The sequence below is a fragment of the Puma concolor genome, chromosome C1 (assembly GCF_028749965.1).
Source record: "Puma concolor isolate L17-30 chromosome C1, mPumCon1.1.hap2, whole genome shotgun sequence".
Classification (NCBI taxonomy): Eukaryota; Metazoa; Chordata; class Mammalia; order Carnivora; family Felidae; genus Puma; species Puma concolor.
Window position 1 is genome coordinate 77,384,401 of NC_141674.1, and position 16,863 is coordinate 77,401,263.

Sequence of the window (16,863 nt, forward strand, 5' to 3'; positions counted from 1 at the left end):
GTTGCCAACCGCCCGACCCGCGCTCTCCTCGCCCTCCCCTGGGGTTTGCGGTGGGCAAGACTCGCCGCGAGCCTGGGTCTGTCATGAGCCCTCTTCCCCAACTGCGCCGTGAAAAGCAGAGCTACGGACTCTAAACTGCACACAAAGCCCCCAACCGGGCCGCGGCGACTCCAAGCTTCGCTAGTCCGGCTCCGGGAGCTAAGAGCTTCGCCCCGCGAAAGCACCTCTACCTCCCTCCCCCCACCCACCCCCTGGGGAAGCCCCGCTGAGGGGCAGCAGCGAGCCGGAGGTGAGCCCCTCCGCACGTGAGCACCCCCGCCCCCAGCAGGGCCCTCTGCCCGGCGGACGCTCTCACCTCTAATGAACAGGCGGTGCCGCCTGCGGGAGGAAGAGAGCGAGTGGGGAATACTCACACTGGGTCGGGCCGCGCAGGGACTTCGTCGGGAAGGACCCGCGAGCTTGGGAGCGGAGCCCCAGCCGGTTGCGGCCGCGCCGCCTCCTCAGAAGGGAGGCCTCTACCGTCCGGCCGCGGACCTGCAGCTGTCTCGCGCGCGCGCGCAGACGCGCGCCACCGCCGGCCCCGCCCCGCCCCGCCCCGCTCCGCTGGCCTCCTTTTCCGCCGCTGGCTCCCACCCCTCCTCTCCGTCAGCTGGTGCAATCGGCGCTCTCCTGGAGACGTACGCGAAGCGACATGGAAAGCCTTCCACCAAAATGAGCTGTGATATCCTTTTGATGGCTATAATTTATTCCAAATCGTCCCTGGACTGAAACGATCAATTAGCAGCCCGAAACGCACTGTGAAGTAAATTGTCACACTCTCTATTACAGGATGGTTATCATATATTTATAAGGTGTGTTTTCTGCAATCAGAACCAACAAGGTGTTGAGCGATCAGTCATAAACGCACTTCTTCAAAAAGAGCGGGAGAGAAGCTCTAGCATTGTATGGCAGAGGAAGAAAAGTCTTATGACAGTTATTAACTCTCCCACCCTCTGCCCACGGTGATGTTTCCTCTTGGCATCTGGGAAGTGCAGTGAGGCTAGAACTCTGCACCAACTCTCCAGGCCACTCGTGTGACCCCGAGAGAAGGGTCCCTGTGAACAACAGAGGCTCAAAGCCCCAAGAGGAGTGGTTACCTTGCTATGTAAATAGAGATCAGGCATAAGAATCCTCACTCTTTCTCTCTGGCCTTCCTCCCACCCAGGAGAATAATATCTTATTCTTCCCTTCTTAAACTTCTGGCAGAATGGTTGCATTCTATACTTAATCTTAAGTGCCTTGTCTTCCTCAGGTCTCAGGTTGTTGCCTTCTTCTCTCTGATATTCAGGTGTTATGTACTGTAGAGATTATGCCATGGTGATATAAAGTTTACCTACAGAGAGAACTCTGCATTCTGAATTGGAATCTGCCACAACGCACAAACTCTGAGAAAGTCATTCAAAATTCTCATTCAGTCTGGTAGACAGTCTTGACTGGACCAAACTATGGAGACATGGTTATTTTGCCCTTACAGTCATCTTTAATGACTACACATGGATATACATCCAGAACTTCTGAATTTCCTGTAACAAGCTATCATCACATTATCATCCATCAACCACCTTTCAATCATTTTTTTTAATGTTTATTTATTTTTGAGAGAGACAGAGACAGAGCATGATCAGGGGAGGGGCAGAGAGAGAGGGAGACACAGAACTGGAAGCAGGCTCCAGGCTCTGAGTTGTCAGCACAGAGCCCCACATGGGGCTCAAACTCACAAACTGCGAGATCATGACCTGAGCTGAAGTCGGAGGATTAACCAACTGAGGCCCCCCAGGTGCCCCTCAATCATTTTTTTAGAAGGATCCTGGTTTGTATCCAATTAATATTCCTTTTGCCTGAAAAACAACTCTGAAGCCCAGCCTATTGATTTTTGTGAGAAAAGTTTAGCTGCCAGGAGCATGCCTCTATGGGCAATAAAGTGACATTTGTGAAGAGTGAGTCACAAGGTGGGGTAAGATCCAGAGTTTATACCACATTCTTCTTAGATTAACTGCCCCCATGATTTCTGAATGGCCAGGCTTGCTGCAATGCTAACCTCTTAAAAATGGACAGAAAGGAAAACTGGTTGGGCATTTGAGTTGTAAAGGCAACTGTTGCCATTGGGCATCCTCCAGCATAAATGGAACACGATGTCCCTCTTTTAGGAAGCACAGGAACCAGGGAGCCTTGCCTCATTTGAGTGAGTGAAGAGCATAGTAAAGAGCCAGACCCAGCACTTCCACCTTATAGTTTCTAAAGTCATTGACTTAATTTGCATTTAACAGCTAGTAGCTAATATTGAGCATTTACTCTATGCCAGGCATTGGGCTTTAAATTATATGCATTATCTTATTTTATCCTATCAACAAACTTATGGGGGGAAGGTTCCTCATTTTGCAATAAGAAAATGAGATTTGGCAAAACTAAGTAACTTCTCCAAGAGCAAACTCCTAGTGAGTGATGATCTCAAATCCAGGCCAGTCTCCAATGCCCATGCTCTTTACCCCAATAATATAATACCTCAAAATTTTAAGATTTTGACTTAGGATTTTCCACCAAAAAGATTCTAGTGGAGCTGATGACACAATGAAAGTGGTGAATTCTGGGAGAAAAAGGAAAGACCAGCTGCTTGCAGAGGAAAGACACAATAGATACATATACCCTTACTGGGTAGGTTACCCCTTTTCTGTTCTACCCTTCCTACATCCCATGACTTCTTTTTCAGAGTTATCACCTGCCATCTGGTGTCTAGCCAAAGAGACCTTACCCAAGGTCAGTGATGACTACTAGGCTTGGAGTGGGGGGTTGGGTGGGTAGAGTGGATGAGCAGACCCCAGAGAAATCACAGCACCCTGGGGAGGAGACTTAAGTGAGAGGCCAGTGTTGGCCAGAGGCCCTTGTCCCAGACCCCCGGCTCTGAGAATGAAATGTTGCTTCCTAATGGACTTTAAATTACCAACATCGCTAAACTCTCCCTTAATAGACTTGTAAAGATCTGCTTGCTACCTTTTTCCCCCTTCATGTAGAATTTGTAATCAAGAGCCCAATTTTGTCATTTGGAAATACTAATTATCTAATCACGCCATGCTGCATAACGTACTTGTCTGCCCAATTAGCTAGGACAATTATTAAAATTCAGAGGCCTAATTATGTCTCAATTTAATGCTGGCAAACTTGCATACAGAGCAGTAATTAAAATCCTCTCTTTCCCTCTGCCTTTAGGGCAGGGGATGATTAGGCCCTGTCAGGGGGTGTACTGAACTAAACCAGTGAAGCGTATTGTGCAACATGACCCTGCATTGTTAAGTGTGTCAACATATTAACCTGAATTCCCTTCAGCCCCCACATAATCACATTTGGTAGAGGAATAAAGGAGCTAAAACATGAAGCATTTTATTAAAAAAACATAAATTCTTTTTAATTAATGCTATGAGAGTTCTGATGAATTTCATGCTTCCAAGTGCTGGAAGACATAAGACTGGTTCATCTAATTACTGGCAAATTTGCTCTTGTTAAAACTACTTTTTTTTACTCATTTAAAGAAAATGCTTTTTTTTTTTGGTGGTGTAATATAAAAAGAAGAAGAAAAGCCTAGCTACTTGGCTTCCAGTAATACAGTAGATTACCAGTTTTGTTTGATGATAGAACACAAGTGAATGTTGACTTCTAAAAGAATCAAATCCAAGACTGGAGGCATTAAGAAAAAAAGGGGGGGGGGCTAGAATTTAATACTTGAAAGATGTTAATACAAGTGAAACATTAAAAATCATAATATTGAAACAAATTCAAAATATTTACCTTTTGAGCTCATAAGTTTGATATCTGAAATAAAACCAGCATGAGGAGACCAGAGCAGAGCACAAGTTCTCGTTGCTTCCGAAGTCCATCAACATGCAGGAACCCAGACAGTGTGTGTTTACTCTCCTGGCATCTCAGTCCTTTTCTCTATGAACTAAGGAGAGCCACCAAACCCAGTAAAACTTCAGAGCTGTCTTCTAAACTCTGGGTTTCACTAATAATGGAATATGTGATAGATTTTTCATGTATTCAACTAAAAAAGGAAAGCATTCTGTCTAGACCCAAAATGAATTATTCTGGAGAAAGGACTTCTTTCAGTTGCTTCTAAACTTCTTGCTGCATAGATAGTTTCCAGAGACACACAAATACACACACACACACACACACACACACACACACACACAGAGTCACTTATTTGGATGAGCTTCCTCTCACAGTAGGCAAGGCAAGCCTGTCTCCATTTTATTAATGTGAGGCAGTTAAGATATTTATTGAAGCTGACCACTGTACCCCCCACTTCCTAATTATGGGCAGGGCAAGTTGAACTCAGTTCTGCTTGCCCGCACTGAATCTGACAGAGTATCTGTGAATGAGACCCCAATGAAGGATGCTTGGTTTAGTAAAATACCTCAAGTTGAGATCAAAATATAGATAATGTTATAAATAATGACAGAACAAGGGAGCCTATATATCAACATTGGAGGACCTTCTTTCTGTCCTTCGGTCAATACTTACTTGCAACATGTTTAGTCATATCGGTTTCTATTTGGTGACTTTGGCCCATGTATGGCCTTTTTTAAGTTTTTCCATTCTCCGAGATACATATGATTACATCGAGTTGGTTGTAGTAAAAGTACAGTTCCTTCCTCCTACTCTTACGCTGGGTACATCATGGGATAGAAGATGGTGTTTAGGGACCACTCTGGCTGGTACAGCCCCTCTTAGTAACAAAGACAGTGACTACAGGTAGTCTCGGCAGGAGATGGTTGGCTGGAGCTACGACAGGCCCTTAGGCGCTTGTGCTATAAAACCAGGCGGTAGCCCCTCCCCCAAGCCTCCCACAGAGTGTGCCCCGTGTCTTGAAAATGGCCTTGCTCTGAGTCTCTTTGGATGACAAACTGAAGTGCAAATCTGTGTTCTGACTTGTTCCTGTGGCTGTCAGCATGTTTTCCTCTTGTCAGCAGCAATTGACTGGTCAGGCTCACCCCTGTACAGCAATTGTAACAGCTCATTGACAGGCTAGTGACCCAGCTGGACCTGATAATGGAAAACTATTGATTTTTGTAGGCTCCACGAATCTAAAATGAACGACCGATGTAATGTCATCAATTGTCTCGGACTCTGATAACCCAAGGGAAAAAGTTTCAGGGATTGCTTGCATGGCCTGACAATAGTGTTTCAAAATCTCCCTAGGTATATGTAAGAAGAAACCCATTTCCTGTGTGTTTTCCTTAAATGACCCCAATTAGGCAAGGCTTCAATTCCTAGCCTTGCATGTTAAATAAAGTGGGACTTAGCACTGCCAATCGGCCAAACTGGAACTTGATATACCATTTAGACAAGATACTTGAGGAGAGGCACTTTAGAAAGGAAATGTTCAAAATGTTTATTGTAAAACAAACTCACAGAAAAGAAAAAAAAAAGGTTGGGATTAAACCAAAATATACCGGCTCTCAAAGATCTTTATATATGAAATTAGGATAGAACGATTAGGCTGTCTCTGCTGACCTGAGTTGATTTGTTTGGTAGAAAGAAAGGCTTGAAGACGATGCAGACATGCCTTGGGTGTGTGTTGAGGGAAATCACTATTTCATTTTGTTTTTCAAACCCTTTTCTTAGTTGATTATTTCAAAATACTCAAGCATTGCTCAGTGTATTCTTCAGAAACAAGAGCTGTTTCTTTTTGAGCTAAATTAGCAGTACGTTAGATCTAATTTTTCCCACTAGACAAATCCAGAGAACTCTGTGCTGAGTTATGGATAGAATGTCTGATAATGGTTTCTGCTGAAGGGAACTTCCTTAAAAAAAAAAAAAAAAAAAGAAGGCAGGTTATTGATCTTGGCTGCCAACTCAATACATTTAGTTCACAATTCACTTGTAGTGAGAACATAATCATCTTATGGAACTGATCAGATTCAGACATTCTTAGAATACGGTTCTGAGAGCTGGTTGAAAAATCATACAGCACAGAGGTAACAGGGGTGCTTCCTCAGCCATTTGCTCACAGGGGGCTAGAGAGAGAGCCTCAGTGAGGAGCTGGAAAGAACAGACCCCAGAGGTGACAAGTCCATGTGCAGCAGGGCTCCTATTCACAGGATCCAACAATCTTCACACACTCCTGTAATGGTCCCTTTATGGCCTTTGATCAGCTTCACCCCTTACAGCACTACATTCCTGGTTTCCTAGTGCTATCAAAACCAACGTTGCTGTTTGGCTGCCCATTAGTGAAGATACACAAGGATAAGACCTGAAAGAAATTAAGCTAGACCAAAAAACCCCCAAAAACAAAAAGCAAAAACCATCCATTGGCATTTGGACTTTACTAAATATAAAACACTTGGTGCAGAGAACACAAGATTTGCCTGCTTCTGTGACATGTTCTTCTGGCCCAGCCAAGGTATCAGCAGCTAAAACTCAAGGGCTAGGTCTTACATGTTTTGGGGTTCTCCAGAGTGGTTGCCACAAGGCCTTACATGTCACAGACATGATAGTCTTTGAAAAAAACAGCCAAAAAAGCTACTTTTAAGTATAGAAGGACGAAGGTAAGCATTTTCCAGTTTGTAATAGATTTTGGAGAAAATCATTGAAATCATGGTACCTGTCCATGTGCCTGTCTTCAGGTTCGTGCCAGTCAGTGAAGAAATTGCACTTGTCTGTGGTGAAAATATGAAGAAGACTAAGTTATGTGATTTTATATAGCAAAATTAAATCTTTTAGAAATTCCAAAATTACATCTTTTGGGGGTGTTGAATGTTGTTTCTTTTCACAAATAATTATGATTAGAGGTGAAAGATGCTTTTAATTCGTATCCTTACTTGACAAGCCAAGATAAAAAGTGGGCAAAACCATTCATTGGTCCCAGTAGCTTAAAAATGACACTTCTGTGGAAGCCAAAAGAATGAGAGATTCTAAATATTCATTATTCATACACCTTATTAAAATTAAAACAATTACAGTTATCTGACTGTCAATAAACAGAAATATTTGTGATTAAGACACACAGCCCTAATTATGATAAGTGGGCCACACTGGACTAAAGTCATTTGGGGCTTCTTTTAGGTTTCTCTTCTATTTTTTGTCATTACAAACCAGTTATGGATTTTTAAACCCAAATCTGTGATTCAATTGAAATGCCAAAAAATATCTTATTCATCGTAATTTTAACTTCACCATAATCTTTTCTGACAACATGATTCTTACCTCCAGCTCTATGCAATGTCAGCTCTGTTGCCAGCAGCAGCTGCACAGAAATGATGCCGTTTGGAGGAAAAAAAAATAATTTTGTTTTTTAATTTGATTTATAAAGTACACATTTAAATCCATATTACATGCTTTGCTGTGCTTTGTAACTTGTGCTATAGATTTAAATGTGTTAAGCATCTTCCCTCTAATAACCAATCATAAAATTAATAATAGAAGATTAAAAGCTCTGGGTCCACTATCACCTCTGTTTTAACCTCTCTCTGCTTCTTATCTTTCAGAATGCTTTAGGCTGCAAATAAAAGTTATTTCATAAAGCAGAAGGGCAAAAATCTCATGGCCCCTCCATTTGTGACAATATGGATGGACCGTGAGGCCATCAGGCTAAGTAAAATAAGTCAGAGAAAGACAAATACTGTATGCTCTCACATGTATGTGGAATCTAAAAACACCAAACTTAATACAAATTGAAAACAGATTGGCAGGTGCCAGAGGTGGGGAGTCAGTAGTGGGAGAAATAGGTGAAAGTGGTCAAAAGGTATAAACTCAGGAGATGTAATGTACAGTTAACAATACTTAATTGCATATTTGAAAGTTGCTGAGAGAGTAAATTTAAAAGTTCTCATCAAAAGAAAAAAATGTTTTGAAATTGTGTGATGGATGTTAACCTAACATACTGGGACAATAATTTTGCAATATAAAAACAAATCATTATGGTGTGTACTTTAAACTACTACAATGTTATATGTCAGTTATGTCTCAATAAAATGGTGAGGGAGGGGAATCTTGTGGTTCCCGTGTTGATTGATTTAGTATCTCAGTAATATCATCAAGGACCCAGATTTTTTTCTAAATTTGTCTTCAGCCATCTCAGCATGTTGACTTCTCCTAATTTTATGTCTTTCCTTCATGGTGGCAATATGGCCATATACTTCCATGGTCACGTGCAGATAATATTTAGCATCAGAGAAAGGGGACATTTCTCTGTTGTATCCTTTTAAGCCTTGATGAACACCTTCCCAAAAGTCCTTTTGAGTTTACCTCAAGCCTCTTCCAGAGTAATGTCCCAGGCCTACCTCCAAATAATCACTGGCAAGAGGAACATGATTGGATGATTGGATTACCATGATTGGATTATTAAACTAGTCTCTATCCACCCACTGGGAATAGAGAAGGGAACAGCTTCCCCTAAAGGATATCAAACCTGAAAATAAATTACCAGGAAAAAAAGTAAGTTTCTCTTAACAAGGAAGAGAAGAGGACGCATAAACTTAGAAAAACTATTTTGATGACCTTCCCTCTTAGAATCTAGCCACCATGTGAGAAGTTGAAATAGTCTGAGGACATCATACTAAAGGAAGGCTGAACTTGGAGAAATACTGAGGCATTAGAGAAATGAACGAGACTCTTTTGACATTCCAGGTCTGTTCAAATGGATGTACCCAAGTCAATAATCCAAGACAAAGGAACAGAACTGCTCAACCAAGCCCTGCTCAAACTCTTGACCCAAAGAATCTTCAGATAGAATTGTGGTAATTTTAAGCCTCTAAGATTTAGAGTAGTTTGTTACATAGCAATAGATAACTAGAACACCCCATAAAATGTCTTGAACAGAGACACAATTCAAATGTAAAGGTACTAATAGGTTGAAATTAAAAGATGAAAAAGGATAGGGGCACCTGGGTGGCTCAGTTGGTTAAACGTCAGACTTCAGCTCAGGTCATGATCTCACAGTTGGTAGGTTCAAGCCCTGCATTGGGCTCTGTGCTGACTGCTCAGAGCCTGGAGCCTACTTCAGATTCTGTATCTCCCTCTCTCTCTCTCTGCCCCTCCCCTGCTCATGCTCTGTCTCTCCCTCTCTCTCTGAAAAATGAATAAACATTAAAAAAATTTTTTTAAAAAGATGAAAAAGAATATACCATGAAAACAGTAAGCATATGAAAACTGGAATTACTACATTAATATCAGACCAAAATAGACTTTAAGACAAGGAGTGTTGTCAGAGATAATGAGTAATAATTTAAAATAATAAAATGGCCAATTAATCAGAAAGACATTGCAATTATGTGTGTATGTATCTAAATCAGTTTCAAAATACATTAAGCAAAAACTACAAAAATAAGGAGAGAAATGGATAATCCAGAATTATAATTAAAGATTTTAGTGCCTCCCAACAACTAAACCCCCGGGTCAGTAAGAATATAGAAAAACATAAACATAATTGACATTTATAGAATGCTCTACCAGACAACTGCAGAATACACATTATTTTCAAGGGCACATAAAAGGTTCACCAAGATAGACCATATGCTAGGCCATAAAATATGTCTCAATAAATTTGAATAGACTGCAATCATACAAAATATGTTTTCTGACCACAAAAGAATGAAATTAGAAATCAATGACAATGGAAGAGATTTCAAAAGCCCTCAAATGTTTGGAAGTTAATACACTTCTACTAACCCATGGCCAAAGAAAAAAAAAATCATAAGGAAATTTAGAAAATATTTTGAACTGAATGATAATGAAAGCAAAGGTTTAAAATCAATTACCTAAGTTTCTCCATTAAGAAACTGGGAAAAAGGGAGCCTGAGTGGCTCAATCGTTGAGTGTCCCACTCTTGATTTTGGCTCAGGTCATGATCCCAGGGTGGTGGCATCAAGCCCTGCATCAGGCTCCACACTGAGCGTGAAGCCTGCTTAAGATTCTCTCTCTCTCTCTGTGTCTCTCTCTCTCTCTCAAAAAAAAAAAAATAAAAGAAACTGGGAACAGATGAGCAAAATAAACCCAGGGTAAGTAGTTTTATTTAGGAAATACTAAAGAAAATAATAAGGACAAAAGCAGAAATCCACAAAGGAAAATAAAATAGAGAAAATTAACAAAGTCAACATTTGGCTCTTTGAGAAAATTAATAAAATTGATGGGGCGCCTGGGTGGCGCAGTCGGTTAAGCGTCCGACTTCAGCCAGGTCACGATCTCGCGGTCCGTGAGTTCGAGCCCCGCGTCCGGCTCTGGGCTGATGGCTCAGAGCCTGGAGCCTGTTTCCGATTCTGTGTGTCCCTCTCTCTCTGCCCCTCCCCCGTTCATGCTCTGTCTCTCTCTGTCCCAAAAATAAATAAACGTTGAAAAAAAAAAAGTTTAAAAAAAATAAAAAAATAAAATTGATAAAACTCTAGTTAAGCTGATCAAGAAAAAAAGAAAACACAAATTTAAGATATCAGGAATGAAAGAGGGGATATTACCACAGATCCTATAACTATCAAAAGGATAGTAAGGGAATATATGAATAACCATCAAGACTTTAAATTCAACAACATAAGTGAAATGGACAAATTTCCTTAAAAAAACTTACCAAATTTGATGTGTAATAAAATAGAAAATTTGAATAAACCTGTATCTATTCAAGAAGTTGAACTCATTATTACCACAACAAAAACAATAACAAAACTCCAGGTCTGTTGGTGTCACTGATGAATTCCATCACATCTTAAAAGTAATAAGTAATCTTAAAATAGAGGAGAAAACATTTCCAAATTCCTTTTATGAGACCAATATAACTGATGCCAAAACCTTAAAAGACATTAGAGATAAAATTGCAAACTAGATACATACCCCTTATGAGCATAGATGCAAAACTCATTAACAAAACATTAACAAATTAAATCCAGGAATATATACAAAGGATGCATACCCTCACCAAGCAAAATTTATCCCAGGAATTTGAAGTTAGCCTGTCACTTGAAAATCAATGTAATTCAGCACATTAAAATGAGAAAACTTAAACATTTGGATATATACAGAAAAAGCATTTGATGAAATTTAACCCACATTCTTACTAAAAATTTTCTGCAAACTAAGCAACTATGATATTGTGATATAAGAAATAAATGTTTTTGTTTTTACCCATGGTTCTTGGCACAGAACCTGTGCAACACTTGTAGTTTCCTAAATGATAAGAGCTACAAGGGCATCTTTTGTTATACTTAGTTTTTGACCACGTTCTTGAAATAGCTCCAAAGCATAAAGGTAAAATGAGTATATTTTGTTATTTGTAACAAGCTACTTTCAACCACATCTGAGTTTATGTTAACGAGGTGATTTTTGAAAGGTCCTTACATAACCACAGGATGAGGGCTGGTTGCTAGGAAACCATGTGATTAGAGGGCTGGAACTTTCAGTCCCCTACACCTCCCCTACTGCCCCCCCACCTCCAGGGAGGGAAGAGGGTCTGGAGATTAAATCATTCACCAATGGCCAATGATTCAATCAACCATGCCTACATAATGAAGTCTTTATAAAAATTCTGAAGTATGGGGGATGGGCAGAGGGAGTTGGAACAGGTGTGTGTGTGTGTGTGTGTGTGTGTGTGTGTGTGTATGTAGGAGGACTGGACACCCATACAGAATTCACCAGGTTGGTAAACACATGGAGATGCTGAGAGGGTGGTGCACCCAGAGAGAGCATGGAAGCGTTACACCTCTTCCTCCATACCTTTCCTTATGCATATCTTCCATCTGTATTCCTGAGCTGCTCCTTTTATAATAAACTGCTAATCTAGTGAGGGAACTTTTCCTGAGTTCTGTGAGCCATTCTAGTGAATGATCAAACCCGAGGAGAGGGTTGAGGGAAGTTCCAATTCATAGCTGGTCAGTCAGATGCGCAGATGATAACCTGTACTTGACAATCTGAAGTAGGGGCAGAGAGTAAGTAGTGTCAGAAGTGAGTTAAGTTATAGGACCCCCAGCTGGTATCTGATGAATCAGAGATTGTTCTCCCCTTTGTCTTCTCCTTGTGCCCCTTCTCTCCCCTTTTCAGGTCACTTTATGTGAAGGCCCCACCACCTCCACTGAATACCTCACTCCAAAGTAAGTAGAGAACTCCTGCTGTAGCAATACTGGGCCCTTCTTTCCCCTAAAAAGGAGATACTGTTTTCTGAGAATAACTTCTATCTTTGAGAACACCAGTCAGCACCCTATACAATTCAGGGGTGAAAAAACTGAAAAATTACGCACACTTCAGAAGTCATTCAGATTAAATATGCCCTTAACAGCATAGATTTTTTTCTCAGCAGGCCTTAAGCCTAACCTTATTCTCAGTCTCCATGGAAAGTCTGGCCTTCACAGTTTTTCTATTTGTTACAATAAAAGGCAAAGATTTCTCTAATATTTCCAACATACAGGTTTCTGAGACCCACAGTCCTTGAAGGTTTCTTTTGTTTTGTTTTTTAAAAGTATTGGCTAATGGGGCATGCGTGATTGGCTCAGTTGGTGGAGCATGTGACTCTTGATCTCAGGGTTGTGGGTTTGAGCCCCATGTTGGGTGCAGAGATTACATAAAAGTAAAAAAATATGTAAAAAAAATTTTAGAAGGTAATTTTTGTATTTTGATTGTTCAGAATTCTGTTTTGTTTAAATTTTTATAACAGGCATCTCTCTTATTTAAAAACAAAAAAAATGAATAAAAACTTAATAGAAAAAAAGATAAATGGTCAAAGGAAATGAGCAATTTTTCAACGAAAACATGCAAATCGCCATTTACCAAAAATGTTAAATGTATATTTTAACTAATTTTATTTTTATTATTTTTTCCATATTTATTTAAAAATTTTTAAAAAATAAGTTCAAAACAAAAAGCCTGGGCTGTTGACCAAAACTTTGGGGGGTGAGGGGCTGAGAGACAGAAGGAAGTCACTCCATTGCAAACAGTTTTTTTTAGTTATGCATAAGTTGCAAACATCTTTGTTTACAAAAAGCAGTTTCTGGTCAATTTATGACCTTTCTGTTTGAAAGTACCAGCCCAACTCTATGTGGCACAGGAGTCCTTTGTCTCTCATCAATGAGCCATTATGTTCATTTGGCAACTTTCAACAAGATTCCCACATCACTGTTAAACACCTATTCTTTCTTGCAGCTTTTCAAGGTGGTAAAATTGTTTGAGGTTCATAAGAGTGTGTTAGAGGCATGCCTGCATTCACAGGTCAGCAAATTGAATTAGCATGAACTTGAGCCCCATGCAGATATTGGGCAAACCTAATAAACATTTCCTTCATGAAGGAAAAAAAAATCATTATTTTCACATTATTTACTATTTGCTTTGTGAAATACCTCCCCAAATAATTGCCAAAATGTTTTTAAACCCAGAGAGAAGCCTTGGAATTTTAAATAAAGTGGTCAAGGAAGGCCTTGCAGAAAAGGTGACATTTGAGTAAACACTTGAAGTGAGAAAGAGAGCCATGTGGGGATGATGGAAGCATTCAGAACAAAAGGAACAGCAGTGTACAGGCCTGAGATAGGAATGTAACAGATGTGTTCAAAAACCAATGAAGTGGCCAGAATGGCTGGAGTGGAAAAGGATGCAGACAGATGTTGGGGATGGAAGATAGAGGCAGATCACAAAAGGGTTATTGTAAATTAGTTTCCCTTGGCATTTGCTTAAAGTAAGATTGGAAGCCACTGGAGGATTTTAAGCAGAAAAATAGTGTGGTATGACTTGTGTTTTAATAGCATTACCTGAATGCTATGTTGAGAATAGGCAGAAAGAGGGCAAGAATAGGGAAAAGTTAGAAGCCCGTTCCAATAAACTAGGTGAAAAATAATGGTGGTTTTGATCAGGACAGAAATAGTTAAGAAAGGGCTAGATTCTGGATGAATTTTTTTCCTTTTTTTTGAGAGGGAATTTGTATACAATGAAATATATCCATGCAGGTGTGCATTTCTATATATTTTGACCAATTTCTGTAACTACCACAAATGATACAGAAATTTCATCATCCAAAAAAAGTTCCCTAGTGACCCTTTGAAATCAAAATATGCCACCTGACCTCAGGCAACCACCAATCTGCCTTCTTTCACTGTACATTAGATATGTCTTTTCCATAGCTTCATATGCATTAGAACTACATCTTATTTCCTTTTTTGTCTGGCTTTTTTTTCACTCAGCTTGTTTTTGAAGTTTACTTGTGTTTATGCATGTATCACTAGTCCATTCTTTTTTATTGCTGATTAGTATCCCATTGTTTGAATAAACCAGTTTATTCAATACTGTTAATAGCCATTTGTGTTATTTTCATCTGTAGTTTATAATGCATAAAACTGCTATACATACTTCCATACAAGCCTTTGTGTGGATATATGTTTTTATTTCTCTTGAATAAATACCCAGGGATGTGACTGTCGTTATAAGTATGTCATGGGTCATGGTAAGCATATATCCAGTTTTATAAGAAACGGCCAAAATATTTTCCAGAGTGATTGTATCATTTTACATTCTCACCAACAATGTGTGAGAGTTTTGGTTGCTCCACATCTTGGGCAACGTTTATTGCCAGTCTTTAATTTTAGTCATTCTGATGGATATGTAGGAGGCGTGGTTTGGAAACATTTGCCCAACAAATTCTTTGACACTCCTCCCATCAGAAGGCGGAGTCTTATTCCCGTCTCCTTGAATGAGGGCTGGTTTAGTGACTCCCTTTTCATGTCTTATTTTGTAATTTATTTATTGAAATATAGTTCATATACATAAAATTCACCATTTTGAAGTATACAATTTAGTGGATCTTAGTATATTCATAGTAATTCCAGAACATTTCTATCATATCAGAAAGAACCTCCATACCTATTAGCAGTCACTCCCATTTCCCCTTCTTCCTTCTGCACACCCCACCCCTCAATTCCCTGGCATCATACAATATTTGGCCTTTTGTGTCTGGTTTCTTTCACTTAGCATAATGTTTTCAAGATACGTCCACATTTCAGCATGTGTTAGTATTTCGTTTGTTCTTATGGGTATCATTTCATTGTACAGATACACCACCTTTTGTTTTTCCATTCATCAATTGATGGATATTTGGGTTGCTTCTTTTTGGTTTTTATGAATAAAGCTCCTATGAAAATTAACGTGCACATTTTCGTGTGAACATGTTTTCACTTCCACATTTTTGAGGGACTGCCCAACTGTTTTCCAAAGTGGCTGTACCATTTTATAATCCCACCAGACATATACAAATGTTCCAATTTCTCTACATCTTTACCAACACATTTTATTGTCTTTTATTACAGCTATCTTAGTGGGTGTAAAGTGGTATCTCATTGTGGTTTTGGTATGCATTTCCAGACTGATGATGTTGAGCATCTTTTCATGTACTAATTGGCCATTTGTAAATCTTCTTTGGGGAAATGTCTATTCAAATTCTTTGCCTGTTTCTAAATTGGGCTCTTTATTATTGAAGTGTAAGGGATCTTTATATATTCTAGATACTAGATCCTCTGATATATATGACTTGCAACTATTTTCTCCCATTCTGTAGGTTGTCTTTTCACTTTCTTGATAGTGTCCTTTGATGCAAAAGCTTTTAATTGATTGAAGTCTAATTTATGTTTTTTTCTTTCATTGCTTATGTGTCACCTAATCCAAGTTCACAAAGATTTACACCTATGTTTCCAAGATTTTTTTTAATGTTTACTTATTTTTGAGAGAGACAGAGACACAGAGAGACAGAGTGAGCACGTGCAAGAGCAGGAAAGGGACAGAGACCAAGAATCCGAATGCAGCTCTGAGCTGTCAGCACAGCTGAAACCACAAACTGAGATCATGACCTGAGCAGAAGTCTGATGCTCAACCAACTGAGCCACCCAGGCACCCTTTTCTAAGATTTTTTAAGTTTTAGCTCTGATAAAATTTAGGTTGTTGATCCATTTTGAATTAATTTTTGTATATGAGGTGAAGCAGTGGTCCAAATTCATTCTTTTACATGAGGATAGATAATTGTTCAACCACCATTTGTTGAAAAAACTATTCTTATCCCATTGAATGGTCTTGGCATGCATGTCAAGGGTGTAAGGTTTTCCAAATGTATAAGATCATGCCATCTGCAAATAGAGATCATTTTACTTCTTTTATTCCCCAATATGAATGTCTTTAATTTCTTTTTCTTCACTAATTGCTCTGGCTAAAATCTCCAGTATAATGTTGAATAGAAGTTTTGAGAACAAGCAAACATCTTTGTTTCTGATCTTAAGGGCAAAACTATCAGACTTTCACTATTAAGTATGATGTTAGCTGTAGATATTTTATAGATGTCTTTTATTAGGTTGAGGAAGTTCTCTTATATTACTTGTTTGTTGAGTGTTTTTATCATTAAAGGATGTTATTTTTTTTCAGCTTCACTAAGGTATAATCATCACATAAAAATTGTATGTATTCAAAGTATACAACTTGATGTCTTGAGGTAGATACACACTGTAAAATAATCACAATCAAAACAATTAGCAAATTATCATCCTATCTAGTTGCCATTTGTGTGTGTGTGTGTGTGTGTGTGTGTGTGTGGTGAGAACATTTAAGATTTACTCTATTAACCAATTTCGGATACACAGTACAGCGTTTTTGACTGCAGTCACTATATTGTACATTAGAATTTATTCATCTTACATAACTGAAACTTTGTACCAACATCTCCCCATTTCCCCCCACTCCTCCCACCATTCTACCCTCTGGCAACCATGCTTCTATGAGCTCAACGATTTTATATTTCACATAGAAGAGTGAGACCATGCTGTATTTGTCTTTCTGTGTCTGGCTTATTTCACTTGGCATAATGTCCTCCAGTTTCATCTATGTTTTTGC

The 16,863-nt window shown here is 39.3% G+C and overlaps 1 long non-coding RNA gene across 1 annotated transcript in view; it reads right to left on the reverse strand.

The window, feature by feature from the left end:
* The window catches only part of LOC147578165 (uncharacterized), a 65,931-nt gene extending 65,367 nt beyond the window's left edge, over positions 1-564 (reverse strand). The window contains exon 1 of the long non-coding RNA XR_015254868.1: positions 414-564. This is a non-coding gene — a long non-coding RNA (uncharacterized LOC147578165). The remainder of the gene's footprint in view (positions 1-413) is intronic.
* Positions 565-16,863: the final 16,299 nt, after the last annotated feature.